Source organism: Camelus dromedarius, chromosome 22 (genome assembly GCF_036321535.1).
Source record: "Camelus dromedarius isolate mCamDro1 chromosome 22, mCamDro1.pat, whole genome shotgun sequence".
NCBI lineage: Eukaryota > Metazoa > Chordata > Mammalia > Artiodactyla > Camelidae > Camelus > Camelus dromedarius.
The window spans coordinates 15,193,080-15,210,511 of NC_087457.1; the positions used below are offsets into that span (position 1 = coordinate 15,193,080).

General features: G+C 33.4%; 1 long non-coding RNA gene across 2 annotated transcripts in view; it reads right to left on the reverse strand.

Moving 5' to 3' along the window:
- LOC116149135 (uncharacterized) overlaps window positions 1-17,432 on the reverse strand; it is a 499,656-nt gene that overhangs the window by 27,052 nt on the left and 455,172 nt on the right. The window lies entirely within an intron of this gene.

The window sequence follows — 17,432 nt, forward strand, 5'->3', positions numbered from 1 at the left end:
TTTTGTTTTGGGAAGAAAAACCTTTGAAGTTACTTATTACTTCTACTTTTTAAAATTTTGTTTTCTTTCACTAACTATAGGTTTTATATATATACACAGTGTGTGTATATGTATATATATCTATATAACCATAGTTACATATATTTAACTATGGTTAAATGCCACAGTATTATTATTATTTTACTAGTTTATCTTGTTTGGTCCCCAGTTTTCTATGCTGAGTACTGATTTCCTTTTTTCTTAAAAGTGTTTCAAGCTTTAATTTATTTTCTGAGTATAACTTTTCTGAGTCCTTTAGATCTATATGAATTTATCTTTCAAGTGCTTTTTAAGATATGATTTATACTTTCAGTCGAGTTATCATGGTGAAAGTATCTTATTTTCTTACTAGTTAATATGCTGGAGGATTATATTTTCTCATTTATATTTAACATTATTTTATAATGATCAAATAACATGGTTTATAAAATCACTGCTTACACTTTTCTTCAATCATGTGATTAAATTTTTATGTGTTTCCAGAAATATATGAAAAAGTATGTATTTTCTATTCAAGATATACAAATTCTCAAGTGTACCCATTAAACTGAATTTGCTACTGTTTTTATTCAGTTTATCTATTTTCTTTCTTGGTTTTGTTCGTTTAGTTTCTTGTTAGACCTGACGATTCTGAAAGAGATGCTTTAAAAACTACCAATGTTAATGTATTTTTTTGAAGATTTCTGTTCTGCACTGTGAAGTTACTTTTTTCCCCATTCCATATTGTTTGTTAAAAATCCGTAATTAAACCCAATACTTATTCAAGGGGAGGGAAATTAAGCTCCCCCTTCAGGAGGAAGGAATAGCAAAGAATTTGTGGATATATGATAAAACTGTCACAATAATTAGTAAATAATCTGGGGCAGTTACTCTGGGGCTGGGCAAATACTGTTTCTCTGTTACTTTTGCCCAGTGATGTTAGCATTCATTGGTGGATGTTGCCTCGAGTCCTTGTAACTGATTCTAATTGTAATTTTCTATTTCTCTCATTGTTTCTATACTTACTATTTGGAAATAATCTGTAAAGAAGATTTGTTCCTTCTCCCCCATTTGTTTGTACAATTATTTGTATCAGTAATGCATTCGTGAACATTTCATTTATTCTTTGGGTTTTAATCCAATACCACCTTTACTAGTCAACAGAGATTAGGACGGAAGCATGGACTAGATTTTCCCTCAGAGCCTCCAAAGGAAACAACCTTGCTGACAACTTGATTTAGGATTTCTGGACCTAGAACTATAAGATAATAAATTTCTCGTTTTAAACCACGAAGTTTGTGGTAATTTGTTATGGCAGCCCTATGAAATTGATTCAGTAAGTAGAAAATACAAAGGAATAAGATGAATTAGATAAAATAATATTAAATCTTATGCAAGAATAAATTCTCAAGAACAAATGATATTATGGAAAAGTATTATAATAAAGCACCACATGCCTTATCAGATGGTAGAAAATGTTATAAAGCACTTGTCATTAAATAATTACAAAATAATTATGACTATGACATAGGTATTTTTCATAGTACATAAATTTGAAGTGGACCCAGAATACATGAAAAATTAATATACAACCCAGGTCCTAACTGGCTTCAGAGACAAGATAAATCAATTCACAAATAATACTGGCACAGCAGACTTTTACCAGGAGAAAATGAAATTTGGATTCCTATCAAATCTATTCCAAAAATTAAATCCAGATGTAGTAAAGATTAAAATAATCTTTTAAATTCTTGAAATAAAAGACTCTGATACTTCATTTAGTATCTGTCACCTGGGGAGAAATAAGGCAAGAATTCCAGCAGCTATTTTTTTTAAAATGTTGACATATTTGAGGATATAAAAAAATAAAAAACTATTACTCAGCAGTAGACCCTTGAAAAAAAATCAACAAATAAATATTTAGGAAGGTGATATTTGTAAAGCTTGTTGTTCATAAAATGTTAATATATGTAATATACATAAAATGCAACATATATATAAGAGCTCTTCATTTTAACAAGGAACAAAATAGTCAAATAGAAGATGGGAAATTCATGAAAAAGTATATTTAAAAAGCTGACAAATTTATGAAAAGTGCTGTACATTTTAAAAGAATATAGTAGAAAACTGACTGGACTTTAGTGACTTGCCATGATATAACGCCAACATCTTTTTTAGAACTACAGTGACACATGTTTATGAGTGAGAAGAAAATAAGAAAGATGTGTTTTTTAGGAGAAATCATCTGAGATAGTTTTTTGGGTGATGCTGAAAAAGAAGAAAAGGAGAACAGAAGGAATAAAAGCAAACATGAAAATAGAGAAACAAAAACTATGTTAAAAAGAAATGCAGGATTCTTTTATTTAATAATTAAATGTGGCTATATTTGCAAAAGAAAATAAAAATAAATCATCTGTAAACCTGTAAGGGTCATCAATGAAACAGCCTTAAGAGGAAAAACAGAGGCAAAATGCAGTTACATGAACAATATATTTAATTTTGTTTAAATTACACAAGCAGACACTGCCTGTATGTTTATAGGTGTGTATGTATTTGCATCAGCAAAAAGAAATTCATGGAAAGAGTAAAAGGCTGTTTATACGGGGGGAGAGTTAGCAGAAAATAATCTGTTTTGTCTTCATACATTTCGTATTGTTTGTTATATGATGGGGTTCAGAACACACTAACACAAAATATGGCACCTTGGCAAATTAACTATTCTAAGCTGATGAAGTCTGAGAAAACAGTAGAAGCAGGAAGGTCACTCTGACCTCCCCTACTTCCTCACCCTTTTCCCTGAAATGGGCCATGTATCTCCCATGTAGAATTTACCCCTCCTGTACCAGAAGGAAAGAAGGCATTCTTATTACCAGAAACAGGTAATTTGGGGCCAAGAAACCTTGTTAAACTAACCCATATCTTCCTAGTTACTTACTACCCCTAGCTCAAACTCCTTTGTCGTGTCAATTCTTCACAAATGTATTGTTTCTTTGTCTAAATAGTAGAAAAGTTGCCTGTTTTGGTCACATTTTCAGTTCTTCATTCTCTTGTGAAGGTCCCCATATACATGTAAAAATTCAACAAAATTTGTATGCTTTTCTTAGTCTGTCTCTGTTAATTTAATTTTCAGACCCAGCCAAAGACCCTAAGGGGTTGAGAAAACCTTTTTCCTCTCCTACATCATGCGCATATTACAATTAAAATGAGGAGAAAAAAATCTCAATAAGAATTAATTTGACTGCATAAAAATGTTGAAATTACTTACACAAAATACCAACAACCCATGAACAAAATACAAGGAAATACTTACTTCAAGTAAAACAAAATTTTAAAATTCTGAATATTTAAGGAGTCAACTCAATAAGCTAAACAGAGTCAGAAATAGATAAACCAGGTGGGGGAAAAGCCATTTTTCTTACTAGTCGGAAAAGAAGAAATACCTAAATAAATGTTCAAATTTACCATAAATCAGAGTAATAAATATTGTAACTACAAAGTTATTACTTGTCACGCTTCTAATTAGCAAAGTTAAAAAAATATATTGGTGAGCACAGCATAAAAAACACTATATTATTCTGCTGATAGAAGTGTAACTTAGTAGATTATTTTTGGAAAGGCATTTGATAATCCCTATTAAGTAATGTAAAATATTAACATGCTGTGACCAAATGAGTCAAACTTTAGAAATACATCTTAAGAAAAAAATGCAAGAAAAAGCATGAATAAAGTTACTGAAGGATTATATAAGCACTTTGTATAATTATAAACAAAAATTTAATATTAAGTTACTGGTAAGGAAACAATCTGTATCCAACAATAGAAAATTATGCAACATGAAAAGTGATAATTTATCCTTTTTAATTACATGAAAATGTGCTTATGATAAATTCATAAGCATGTAAACAGGTAAAGTTTTGTGTACTACTTTGATTTTGGTTATAAACTATTAACAATTGCTGAAAATAGTATCATTAGAGCTAAAGATGGAATGTTCTGTTTTATAAACTTGTATATATTCTGTTGCTTAAGAAGGAACATTTATTGATTTTATATTCCAAAATAAAATAATTTATAAAAGTAAAGAAAAATAATTGCTTGAATATATTTGCTTTTTGTGGTTTTTACTTATATTAATGTCATCTTTGAAATCACCTGAGTGGACTGATGCAATTATTGTTGTTTTCTGAGTTCAGTAATTTAGTATATATTGGATACAGCTGCACCCAGCTCTCCCAGGTCAAATCAGAATGTGAGTATGTACAGAAACATCCGGCACACAACTCAGCCAGATTAACATAACTCATCATAATAAAGGCCTACTACTTTGATATAGCATGACCAGTTTTTCAACGTAAATTTACAAAGCTTGGAGAAAATGCAAGAAAAAAATGTATGAAGACACAGCAAACATCAGAATCAGACTTTGATACGACACACATGTTGGAATTATCCTTTAGGAAACTTAACTATGATTAATATGTCAAAGGATAGTTTACTACATTTGTGTACATCTGGGTTCTCCATTATGTTCCATTTGATTTATGTTTCTATTTTTGCACCAATACTGAACTATTTTGATTACTGTAGTCATACAGTTAGGCCATAAAAAAGGAATACCACTCAACCATAAAAACGAATTAAAATTTTGCCGCTTGGAACAACATGGATATACTTGGACGGTATTATGCTAAGTGAAATAAGTTAGAGAAAGAGAGATACTACATGATATTACTTTTATGTGGTATCTAAAAAATACAATAAACTAGTGAATATAACAGAAGCAGACTCACAGATAAAGAGAACAAACTAGTGGTTACCAGCGGGGACAGGGAAGAGGCAAAATAGGAGTAGAGGATGAAGAGGTACAAACTATTATGTTTAAGTAAGCTATAAGGATATATTGTACAACAGAAAATACAGTCAATATTTTATACTAATTATAAATGAAGTATAACCTTTAAATTTGTGAATTGTTGTATTATACAACTGTAACATAATATTGTACATCAACTATACTTCAACAAAAAATTAATGCAGAATTAACCCTATACTAAGTGTAAAGTGCAAAACTATAACTCTTCTAGAAGAAAACAGGAGAAAATGTAGGTGCCCTTAGATTTCGTGATAAATTTTTAGATATAACATCAAAAGTATGATGCATGAAAGCAAAAGTTGGTAAGACGGACTTACTAAAAGTAAAAAAAAATCTACTGTGTAAAATATTTGCAAAGCATACGTGACACAGGACTTGTATCTAAAATATGCAAAGAACTCTTAAAACTAAAGAAAGTAAGAAAATAACCCAATTCAAAAATGGGCAAAAGATCTGAACAGACAACTCACCCAAGAAGATAAACAAATGACAAATACGCACATGAACAGATGTTCAACAGTAACAAATAAATGGGTCATCCATACAAGTGTTCAGGAATAAAAAGAAGTCAGTCATCCCACCACCAAAACTATTAATGAATATTAGATACATATTGCATCTCTTAAAAAATGAAGCTTCAATAAAGTTAGTGGACCGATGACATTGTATATTATTTATAATGAATATTCTGCAAATCAACATGAAGGCACCTCAAAAGAATAATTAGGCAAAATGTAAAAATATATGAAGAGGCAATTTATGCGAGTAAACCCAAATGGCTAACATGTTTATAAAATATCCAATGTCATTAACAATAAGGAAAATGTAAGTGAAACAAACAATGAAACGTCACCTTATATTAGAAAGCTTCATACTCTCTAGTGCTGGCAATGATGTGTGACTACTGGGGCTTTTCTACACTGCCAGTGGGAATGTAGATTGATAACGTCCATCAAACAATCTGGTAATATTCATTGAACTAAAGATACACAGAACGGGCAATCTAGCAATTCTACTCCTGTAGAATTCTACTCTATAAACCTTATGGAGATTTTTCATAGATATACGAAGGGGAAGTGTGAGGATGTGTTATTCGTGGTGGCAAGTATTTGGAAGAGGACACAGGCATCCAGCACTAGGAGAGTGTATGTGTAAAATGTGAATGCAAATAAGAGTACTATGCACCAGCTGGAAGCAATGAAAAGCATGTAGATACATACAGCAACATGGATGGATCTTAGAAAATCAAGTGTTAAGTGAGAGAAAGTAAGAAACAGAATACCATTATGTAAATACAATTTCATGCACACAAACAAACAATTCATAGTTTGCAAGAATGCATAATTCATACTATCTCAGTTTGAGAAGCTTGCAAAACAGAGCCAGAAGCAAGCTGTAAGTGCTCATTATCTATTGGAAGGTACACGCCCAGAGAAAACAGCAGAGAGGTGGAGAAGGGTAAGATGCTCAAGCAGAGTGCTGCATTACTGTTCTGGCTACTGCTTCGTGGTGAGCTCCAAAAAGACACAGCTTGTCTCTCCTGTGTCTTGTGCATATATTTGGCCATGTCAGACATTTCTGGAAAAGACTATGGGAAAAAAAAAATTGTGCTTTAGAAGAGTCAATGGATGGTTGGAATAAAGAGATGTTTTATTTCTCTCATTTCCTGTCTCCACTGGTCAAAATCCTCCCCACAGGGAAATAACTCCACTTTAAGGTTGAGGAAGAAAGTCAACCCTTAGGGAAGTCAGACCCTGATGGCACTCATGAGCTCAGTGGGCTGCAGTAATGACTGAGCTTGAACAAGTGGCAAGATTCAAGAAAGAAGTGATCATGAAGATTATGTGCCATATCTGATACATATACAAACAAAAAGGTACATACTAAACACATTAAAATAGTTGTCCATGCTGGGAGAAGAGGAAAGAGTGGGCAATGTGGATCAAAGGGAATAAATAAAACAAGAGACTGCTTGCTGGGAGCAAGGATGACAACGGGTCATAAGCCAGAGTATAATTAACTTTACTTCTTGACCTGAATTCAAAAAGAAAGGGAAATGAAAATCCAGTGGATTGTGTCATAATCACTGGCAAATCAGTGGGGCATGAAATCCTAAATCTTTACAACTATTTAATTAGTGAACAAGCACAAGACTGTGTATTGTGAAAAGAAGTAAGCCAGTTTTTTTCCCTTTTTAATGGAGAAAACTAAATCAATATTGGTTTTGTTTTAATTTAAAAAATGAGTAATATTATGTGATAAAAGTAACATTTCCTATATTGCCAATATTACCAAGAGTACTATGAAAGGCCAAGAGAATTAGTAAGAGTTCATGAATCCAAATGGAAAGAAATTATTTACTAATGCCTTGCCAAAGGTGTTTAATTTAGAAAGGTATTGCTTATTAAGTATAAATCCCTGAGGTCTTGAGAATGCAAAAAGCTATCTCTGTAAAAGAGAAAAGCTTAATATTTGAGAAAACTGAGTATTTGTATCCTCTGAAAGTTCATATGCTGAAGCCCTAACTCCTGAGGTGATGGTATTAGGAGATGGGGCCTTTTAGACACCTGAGATTCATGTCTCCTCCAGGTGAGGATGCAGTGGGAAGGTTGTCCTCAAGCTAGGAAGAAAGCCTCATCACCAACTGACTCTTCCAGTGCCTTGATTTGGACTCCTCAACCTCCAGGACTGTGAAAGATAAATTCCCATTGTGTAAGATAACCAGTATGGTAACCAGAGGAGCAGACTAAGGCAATCTGTTAGGTCCCTTTTGCCTGAAAATTACAGAAACTCAAACAAGCTTGAATTCTACAACATAAGAATAGACAAGAAGCATTTACTTCATACCCTGCAAATTAAAGCGTTCAGTTACTCTCATGCCCAACTGAATCCATCATATTAAGTAGTATTAGGAATCTGGGGTCTGTCTTCATGTTCTTTCCTTTTTCATTTTCTTGTCACAGCTTCTGTCACTGTGTTGACTTCTGTTTCCAGCTTCTCTTAATGGCCTGTGGCCATGGTTGCCAGCACTCTTGAGTTTTTGACCACACAATAACACAACATAAAAGTTGAAAGAGAAAATGATAGCTCTGTCTTAAGTTCAGGAAATTACAGAGAAGAAGTCTTAGTGACCAAGCCAGGATCTCAGCTTTGTAACCACAGAGTGGGATTTTAGGCTTACTGAAACAAAATGAAATGAGTGAGGAGTGAAAGTAAGTCTTCAAATACAGATTAGGACACTATTGCTAAAAGGCAAAACAGAAAGTTTAAAAAGTAATCATTTTAATTAAATTTTCTTAGTGTTCACAAATAGTTAACAAAATTAATTGGGTGAATTTTAGAAAAGTTAAAATTCTAGGGATTTCTTGAGAAGTCTCCAAAATCATGTTACTCTATAATTTTTATAACATTTATCTTTAAAAAAAAAATAAATGATCATAATAATACAGAATGAATCATTTTTCTGTGATAGAAAATTTCAGTGTTTTTCTATTAAATATATAGTATTAATAAATGCATGATTTGGCTTTTGTTATCAACCAGAGTATTTTGATAAGATTATGAATTTCAATATCATGTACAAGGGATCAGTACCTGAAATATTTTAGAGTAGAAGGGAACATGACTATAAAATGCCAACTAAAAATCATTTTGCAAGTTGAAATATTACACCACAAAAACTTATCATTCTCAGAATGTAATTTTAAAACATCCAATACATTAATTGCCCTATCCTATAGTTTTATCTTGACAAAAATTCTAGACATAGAAAAATGCTTTCCAATTTGCAATAAAATTGATAAAATTATTGAGTGTCTAAAACACCTTTATTCTGGGCATTAAGACAAAGTTGTTTCATATAAGCTCCTTTTAGTTTGGTTTTCCTTAATGATTAAGGTATTTTGTCTGCTTGCCCTGATTTTGACTTTGGTTTTGATATTGATATTGTTTTTGCTATTTCATATTTTAGATCAAATATTCATTTCATGTGCACATCTTCTCTTTGCATTTCTTCTGCTAATGGACTTGAAGAGTCGTATATAGCCAACATGCAAAACTGGAGAATGTCAGTGAACATTTCTGCCTGGTATTTAAACAACACAAACAGGAATATTTTTAAGAAGAATAACATCACTTCACATAATCATTATGTCAGAATGGTCAATTTAAGGCTTCTTTTGCTTCCAAATTTAGGAATAATAATTTCCTGGAACCCCATTTTTCGGATAAGTATAAAGTATACTCTGAGTATAAACTTGCTAATATGCATTTTATTTGCAAGAATGAGTGCATCACTTTTAGCAGCAGACAAGGTCACAACACACACTTATAACAGGCCAAGGATTACAAGTGAGAGGCATTGACTGCATCATTAACATTTCTCTCCTATCAGCCTGTCCTGGTTTCCAGAAATGTTGGCCATAACCTTCTACTTCTGCCAGCCTTTTTTTTCCCTCTGCTCCAGCTTGATATGAGTGGATTCTTTCAAAGCATTAATATTTCTATGTTGCTAGTTTAGTTTTAATTCTCAGAAGAGAATTATAATTTCATGTTTTCTGATTTCTCAATTGATTTTTTTTTGGGGGGCTTAGAATTCAGGATTAGGAAAAACATACACATTTTCTAAGAAATGCTGCTAAGGAGTCCCCAGGTGAATACATCAAATTCTCCTGAATCCCTTAAGTACCTCATCTCAAAAACAAAGCAAAAAAAAAAAAAAAAGAGAGAGAGAGAGAGAGGTTTGACTCTGAAAGACAGAATGGCTTTTGACACTACAAAATGTGACTGGGTTCAAAAATCAACCTCTTCACTGGTTGTTCTTCCTTCTTCTTCCCCTAGTCCTACATCCCAACTGCTATCACTGAGGGGAAGTGCTGCTATTTACGGAAACTTAGGCTCAACAGGAAAACGTACTACTTACATGAAAATCTTCATCCTAGAGATAAAATAATGCATACATTTGATATTCTCTATTTAAAACTACTTTTGATAAAACAGTATACATCTGATCATTGACTCCTGTAAGATATGAAAATACAAGAAAAATAGATCAAAGAGCAAGTATAAAAGTTTAAAAGAAATAAAGTATCTATGTGTCTCCTTATCTTTTCCTTTTTTCCCTTTTTTATATTAGATGATGCCAGATGCTAAATGTTTGACTGAAACAGTTTTTCTAACTTGCTATATTACTTCATTTTTTTTTTTTTTTTTTTTAGTTATTTCAATCAGTCTTTCCTCCAAGCAATAATTAAATTTTTAGGAAAACTTTTGTTCAGCTGTTCAGCTATTCTGAGTTTTGTGCTTGATTTTTGTCTGGCCTTTTAAATGATACATGTTCTGTGATAATTTCCTCAGAGGTAAAAACAAATAGGTATTTTTAAAAAGGAACTCTTTCTCCTTTCCAAATTCAGGTCTAGAGCTCTATAAACCAAAGCCAGGATATGGTTACCTGGGCAACTAAGAATCCGCAGAGAAAGTTCTCTTGCCTCTATGTTCTTGATTTTTTCCCTTGATCAATAGTTAATTAGCTTTAAAAAATCTTTTTAGGGGGATGGGCATTCCCAATAGCCCAAATGCTTTACAATTCTTATTCCATAGGTTGACCCGTTTGTTTCCTCCCCTGGAGTTAAACTGGTGTTCAGGATACAGGCTGAAGACACACAATGCTACAGCAGAGTGAAAGGTTATATAATCAATCAACAAGCTGTTGGGAAAGGTCAGTGATATTACAATTATTAAAAGTATATTTTGTTTTGGGATCAGAAATAAAGATCCTCAATGAAGGACTAATGAAGCTGAAGTTTGCACTTCTCTGTTTACACATTCCAGGTGGTGCCTGACCTTCGGAAACTGTACATTGTCTCGGATCCTGCACGGAAATTTTAATTTCCTTGAATTATAGTGGATCTGTGCTGCTGTTCTGTTCATCTGTGTACTTAGATTTATTAAAGTCCAGTATCTCAAGCATGTCTTTCCCATCTTCTGGTTCTACAAATTTCAGGTAGTTGCAAACAATTTTTAAAAATAAACAAAATCAAGTAAAATGCTGAATTTGGTTCCCAATCTCCTTTTTCTAGAATTGTTATCTGAAATCAACTACAAACAGCTGGAAAGGTGCACCGTAATATGGGCCCAAAGTCAACCAATGACTTATCTCTACCTGCCTGAGAAACAGAAATTTTAGAGACTGAGCAGAAGGGACTGGAGAAGTGACTGGCATGTTTTTGCATTATTTTCCTTTGGGTTTTTTTTTGATCATGTATTATAAGATTTTGTATCAGGCTTTAGAGGAGTGTAATATATTGTTTCAACTGTTACAGCAAACCTTAATTCAAAATAAATAAAAATACTATGGATTGAGAGTTTGGAAACCTGTGTTCGTGTTCAATATAACTATACTGATTAGCACTGCGTACACAAGACCAGAGGAAGATATCTTTTTATCTCAGCAACTCAGAGAGGAAATTTTTTAATAAACAGTTCCTGAGGTAGGAGAGAACAGTTAGAGAAATTCTAGTACACGTGTTCTGTAAAAGACAAGGTAACATAGTGAAAAGTGCTTTTGGAGTCACACTAGCAGTAATAAGAGAAATAATTTTCAGCCCAGTTCTTTCCTACATAAAACAATATAACAATATATGTTTTCCCCCCAAATCATAGGATTTTATGAGAACAACTGAAAGGGACTGATTCCAGAGAGATGGAAAAAAAGTTAAGTGAACCCTATCATTGCCCCAGTTTACTGACTTGAGAGTTGCTCGGCTACAGCACAGAGAAGGGGAACTTAGACTCCAAAAGATTCCTAAAATTGGAAATGCAGAGTTGAAAATCCAGTAAGACAAAAACACAGTCCACAGGACAAAGTACCAGAGAAGGGAGAAAGAAAGCTACACAGGGTCCCACTCAGGTATGCAGCTAAATGCCAGTCAGCTCTCTGAGGTACATATGCCACACATGTGAGGAAAGAACTCCTGGTCAGGGAAAGAACCATCCTAAAGTCTTCAAGGAGACCAGTACTTGGTGCTCACAATGTTCCCCTAATCAGACTGAAAAACACCAGAATTTATGGGGCACTGGGTAAAACACTCAGAAGCATTTTGTTTTAGTAATAGGGTAAAACTTAAACATGGTAATTAATGCCTGGTAAATCAAGACAGGAAAGAAAAGATTACTCGTTCCAAGTAATTTAAGAACAAAGCTTAAAAATAGTTAAGGAATGTAAACAGATCCAGCACCCAAAAAGAGAAAATCCATACAGTACAGCATCAATTAAAAATTACCAGGCATGAAAAACAAAAAAAAGCCAAATAAAATAAAAGGGGGGGAGAGCATAGCTCAAACAGCAGAGTGCATGCTTAGCACGCACGAGGTCCTGGGTTCAATCCCCAGTACTTCCTCTAAAAATACATAAACCTAATTACCCCTACACACACCAAAAATAAACAGAAAAAAACAAACAAATAAAAATTACCAGGCATGTGTAGAAACAGGAAAATACAACCTACTGATTATTCAATAATTCTACTGAAGAGAAAAATCAGACATCAAAACTAACCTAGAATTCATTCATATGGTAGAAATAGTAGAAAAATATATTAAAACAATTATTGTAACTCTACCCTATACAGAAAGTTAGGTTCAAAAAAATTAAGTTTAAAAAATTAAGTAGAAACAGAAAATATCTGAGAGAGACCTGAATTGAACTTGAAAGGTGAAACTAAAATGTGTGAGATGAAAATATACTGAATGGAATTAATGGGCAATTTGGTTGTGCAGAATGAAAAATAATGGACCTGAAGACACAGCAGTATAAGCTGTTCAAAATGAAATGGAGAAAGAAAAGAAATTTTAAAAATGAAAAGAATACCAGTGATATCTGGGACAACTTCAAGTCCCCTAATTCACATGTAACTGGAATAGCTATGAAGAGGGACAGTAACAGAAAAACCTCTGTAAATTCCCCTAATGTCTGAAAACTAAATAACATACCGCTAAGTACCCCATGGGTCAAAGAAGAAATCAAATAGAAGTTAGAACATATTTTCTACTGAATGAAAATGAAAACAAAACATATACCAGAGTTTGTGGAATGCCACTAAAGCTGTAGTTGGGTGAAATTTCTAGTATTAAATGACTATGTTAGAAAAAAGAAAGATCTTTTTTTCCACTTTAAAACATTAGAAAAAGAAGAAATTAAATGTGAAGTCAACAAAAACAAAAATGAAATACCAAAAATCAGAGTGGAAATCAATGAAATAGGAAAACAATAGAAAAATACCAATAAAACTGAAAGTTGGATTTTTGAGATCTACAAAACTGGTAGTTTCTAGGCTGTCTGATTAGGGAAAAAGGAGATAAGCCACAGATAACGAGTATCGGTAATGAAAGAACAGGTAACACTGCAGATTCTACAGTAATTAAAAGGAGGATAAGAGAATAATACGAATAACTTTATACCAATAAATTCCACAATTTAGATGAAATGGGTAAATTCCTTGACAAATACCATCAAAGCTAATTTAAGTATAAGTAAATAATCTGAATAGCTGTATTTGCTAAAGAAATTGAATTTATAGTTGGAAATCTTCCTACAAAAGAAATTCCAAGCATAGATGACCTCACTACTGAATTCTGCCAAACATTAAAGGAAGAAATAATACGAACTCTATGTAAACTCTTACTGAAAATCGAAGAGAAAGGAATACATTGCTACTCATTCTGTGTGGCCAGCATTACCCTCATTCCGAAATCACACAGACTCTATAAGGGGCAAAACTGAGTATGAATATTTCTTATAAATATAGATTAAACAGTCACAACAAAATTTATAAAATCAAACCTATCAGAGGTTTAATTATATAAAAGAGATAATTCAGGATGACAGTGGTTAGCAGAATTTTTTCTCCTCTGGAATTCTCAGAAGGAATTCAGCCCTGCCAAGAGATCTGAGAGATGAGAGAGAGGGAGAGAGAGAGTTGAAGAGACTATGTTTCGGGTTTTGAAGCCAGAAGAAAGGGCATGAGTCAAGGAATGCAGGCAGTCTATAAACTTTAACTGAAAAAGGCAAGAAAACTTTTTCTTTTCAAAATAACACTTGCAGACAAGTCAACTTCCTTTAAGAATACACAGAAGCTTCACACAACATTTCTACTTGCATCTCATTGCCCAGAACCTAACAAGATGGTCACCCAGTTTGCAAGAGAGGCAAGAAAGGGTAATACTTTATTCTGGGTGAGTAGCAAAATGTGTAGCTGACAACTGGGGAAACTGAAGTGAGCTTTATGGGCTTCAGAAAAAATCAGAATTAGTTGCTTGTATAAAACTGATCTCTCAATTGAAATTCTTAGTGTTTCTTCTTGGGGTACATAGATCCTTAGAATGAGTCAAAGTTGAAAGGTCATATATGAGAAAGAAATAGAAGGATTTTTTCCTTTTTAGATTAGAGGGAAATGTCTTAAATTATCTGATTCAGTGATTCATGAGTAGTAGACATTCAGTTAATATTTGATGAATGAATGAATAATTTCCTATAAAACATATTCTTACTAAGCATTGAGAATTTCATTAGTGTCAATCATAATAGACTCATGTTATTGTGCAAACCCCTTCACTTGGGATTCTTCTAATAAAGTTGCAAAAGATCTGTATGAAAAACATTTTCCTGTTAATAAAGTTTTTGTATTTGAAATAATTTAAAGGAAACTAGTATATTTGGTTTAATGAAAAATATCATATTTATGTCATTCTCTTCCTCTCCATCTCTTCTTGAAAGCAAAATGATATGCAAATTCAGTTTGAACAGTATTAATTCAGCCACAACATGGCATTTCCCCAATGAACTTGAACTGGGGCAGAGAACATAAAAGCCTCAAGATACATTTTTATCTAATAGAATCCTTTGTTCCTTGGTTTGCAAATCTTCCTGATTTAGTAGTGGCACCTCTAACAATTCCCCAGACCATACAGACAAGTCTTAGGAATTCAGTTCAGAGAAATAACAGTCTTATGTGTATATTTTCCTTTTGACCAGAGGATTTCCTAGCAAGTCTCAGAGGGATTTGTTGTAATACACTTGTTCCTCCTGGGTAGATCAGTTGTGTAAGAAATATCCCAAAGGGTAGATGCGGGACATAGTTGAGAATATTCTAGTAACAAAGACTTTAGTGATAAAACTTACCAAATAAATATTACTCAAATGCAAAAAAATTAACAGAAAAATATTACAAAACCCACTGAATTGACCCACTGGCAATCCAAAGATTACCCAAGGAGAAACAACTAAAAATGATCATTTCTCATTAAACTTGTTTTTCATTTCGAAAAGCTTTCTAAGAAAATCAGTGGTTTTTTTCTCATCTGTCCTTTCTAACACATGCATCTTGGTATTTCGAAACAACAGGGGTATTTCTGAAACATCACTAAATCTTACAAGACATCCACATCTTTTAAGTGATTTTCTTTTGCTCATTTTACATTCCTAACAGTGTAGTTTATAAGAGAAGGCAGCATTTGGACTTAAAAGAGGTGTGAGACTGTGTCTGTATTTAAGCTATTATTTCTCAGTTTCAAGCTCACCTTTTGTGATGCTGGGGCTAGGACTCCACCAACCACATTCAGTCCCTCCAGCTGCTCTCTTTTAGCCCCTGATCATCAGGAGCACTGGAAACAGACCCAAAAGCAGGAGGAGGGAGGACATATTTCTTCCCATTCACAACCTTTTCCTGTGTTTTTGGCTACTAGTTTTTACACTGTCATTCCAGCAATGTGTCCCTCCAACAAAGGCAATGTGTTTATAGCAGCAATTAACTAGTTTGCAGGGTTTTCTGGTTTTTGTTTTTAACAATATTTGTAGAATCAGACTCATGACCCCTCAAGCAAATCAGCACCTGCCACCTTTCACAAAGATCTGTCCCCAGCCCCTGTGACTTCTTTCCAAACCAAGAGACACCAACCTCCATTAAGTAGAACCTTCTCTTTAAAGGAGTTTCCATCCCAGGAATCCTCCACCAAGCTTCTAAATTTTAATAATTCCAACCACTTCCCTTTTCCTCCAATGCTAAGAACTATAGCTGTTTCCTGTAGTTGTTAATTGTGTGAAACCTGAGTGCTCCCTGTCAAATTTTCAGTTTTTCAAAACTTAGTCTATAATTCTTTATAACATGAATAGAGCAGAATACCAGGAGAGTTCAAAGCACGAATGCATCATTTGGTAGAAATAAGTGGTTTGTAAAATATTGTAGGGTGAGATAAAAGTCACAGGGAAGTTTAGGGTGAGATGGTAGATCTTCAAAGACTATTTAAGGATTTGAGGTTTTCTCTTACAGGTAACATAAAACAGTGACTGGAAGGGAGAAATAGAAAATACAATACTGTAAAGTCCTCATACCATAGATGTAATAGTGTAACAATATTTGAAGGTAGACTGCAATAAATTAAAGCTGTATCCTGTAACCAATCAAGCAATCACTGAAAAACAAAACCCCCAAAATAGAGAGAAAAAAAAAAAAAAAAAACCTCCCACAAATAGAGCTAATTAACCTACAGTAGAGGTAAAAAAAATTTTTAAAAATGTATTGGTCCAAAAAAAAGACAGAATAAAACAAAAAGAAAATATGGAATATTTAAATACAACTATGCTAATAAATACATTAAAATAAATTGAATACACCTATCAACTAAAATACAATCATACTGCCTGTTAAACATCCAATTATTCACTGTCAATAAGAAGTCAAATTACTTACAAAATTACAGATAGACTTAAAGGAAAAGCATAGGTAAGAAGACGGATATACCATGCTTATGATTATCAAAGAAAACTGGAGTGGCATTATCAATACCAGAAAAAGCACATTTTAGAACAAAGAATTTTACAAAGAATAGAGTCATTTTCTAACAATAAAGAGAATATAATGATCTAAAATACTCAGCTAATAATGTCATTTCAATATATAATCTAAAAACTGATACCACATGAAGGAGAAACAGATGAAGATTCAACACCTTTCTCAATAATTAATAAACACTATCAACCAACTTGAATTAATCAACATTTATGGACAGTTTCACCCCCAAACAGCAGAATATAATTTTTTTCAAGTATACATGGAAATTTTACCAAAACATACCATATATTTGAAGATATGAAACATGTTCTTACACATTTAAAAGGGTTGAAATCATATAAATTTCCCAAGTAAAAAACGTTAATTTACAAGTGAAGAGGAAAGGGCCAAGATGCCCCAGAGGACGCTCGCTGGTAGCTCACCCTCTCCCACAAATACACCAAGACTTACATCCACGGACCCACCCATCCACTCAGAACACCTGCGGAACTCTGACAGAACACTGCCTTCTTCAAAAGACAAAGACGTCACGAATCCGGTAGGAGAAAAGAAAAAAAGAAATAAGAAAAAGCATAACAGTGCCGTCAGTCCTGCGGGGAGGGAGCGGCAAAAGAGGAATAGCACTCATTCGCTGGGTCTCCCCCTCTCCAACGGAGAGGCCAGCGGGACGGAGGGGGAGCCTCCAAGGCTCGCGT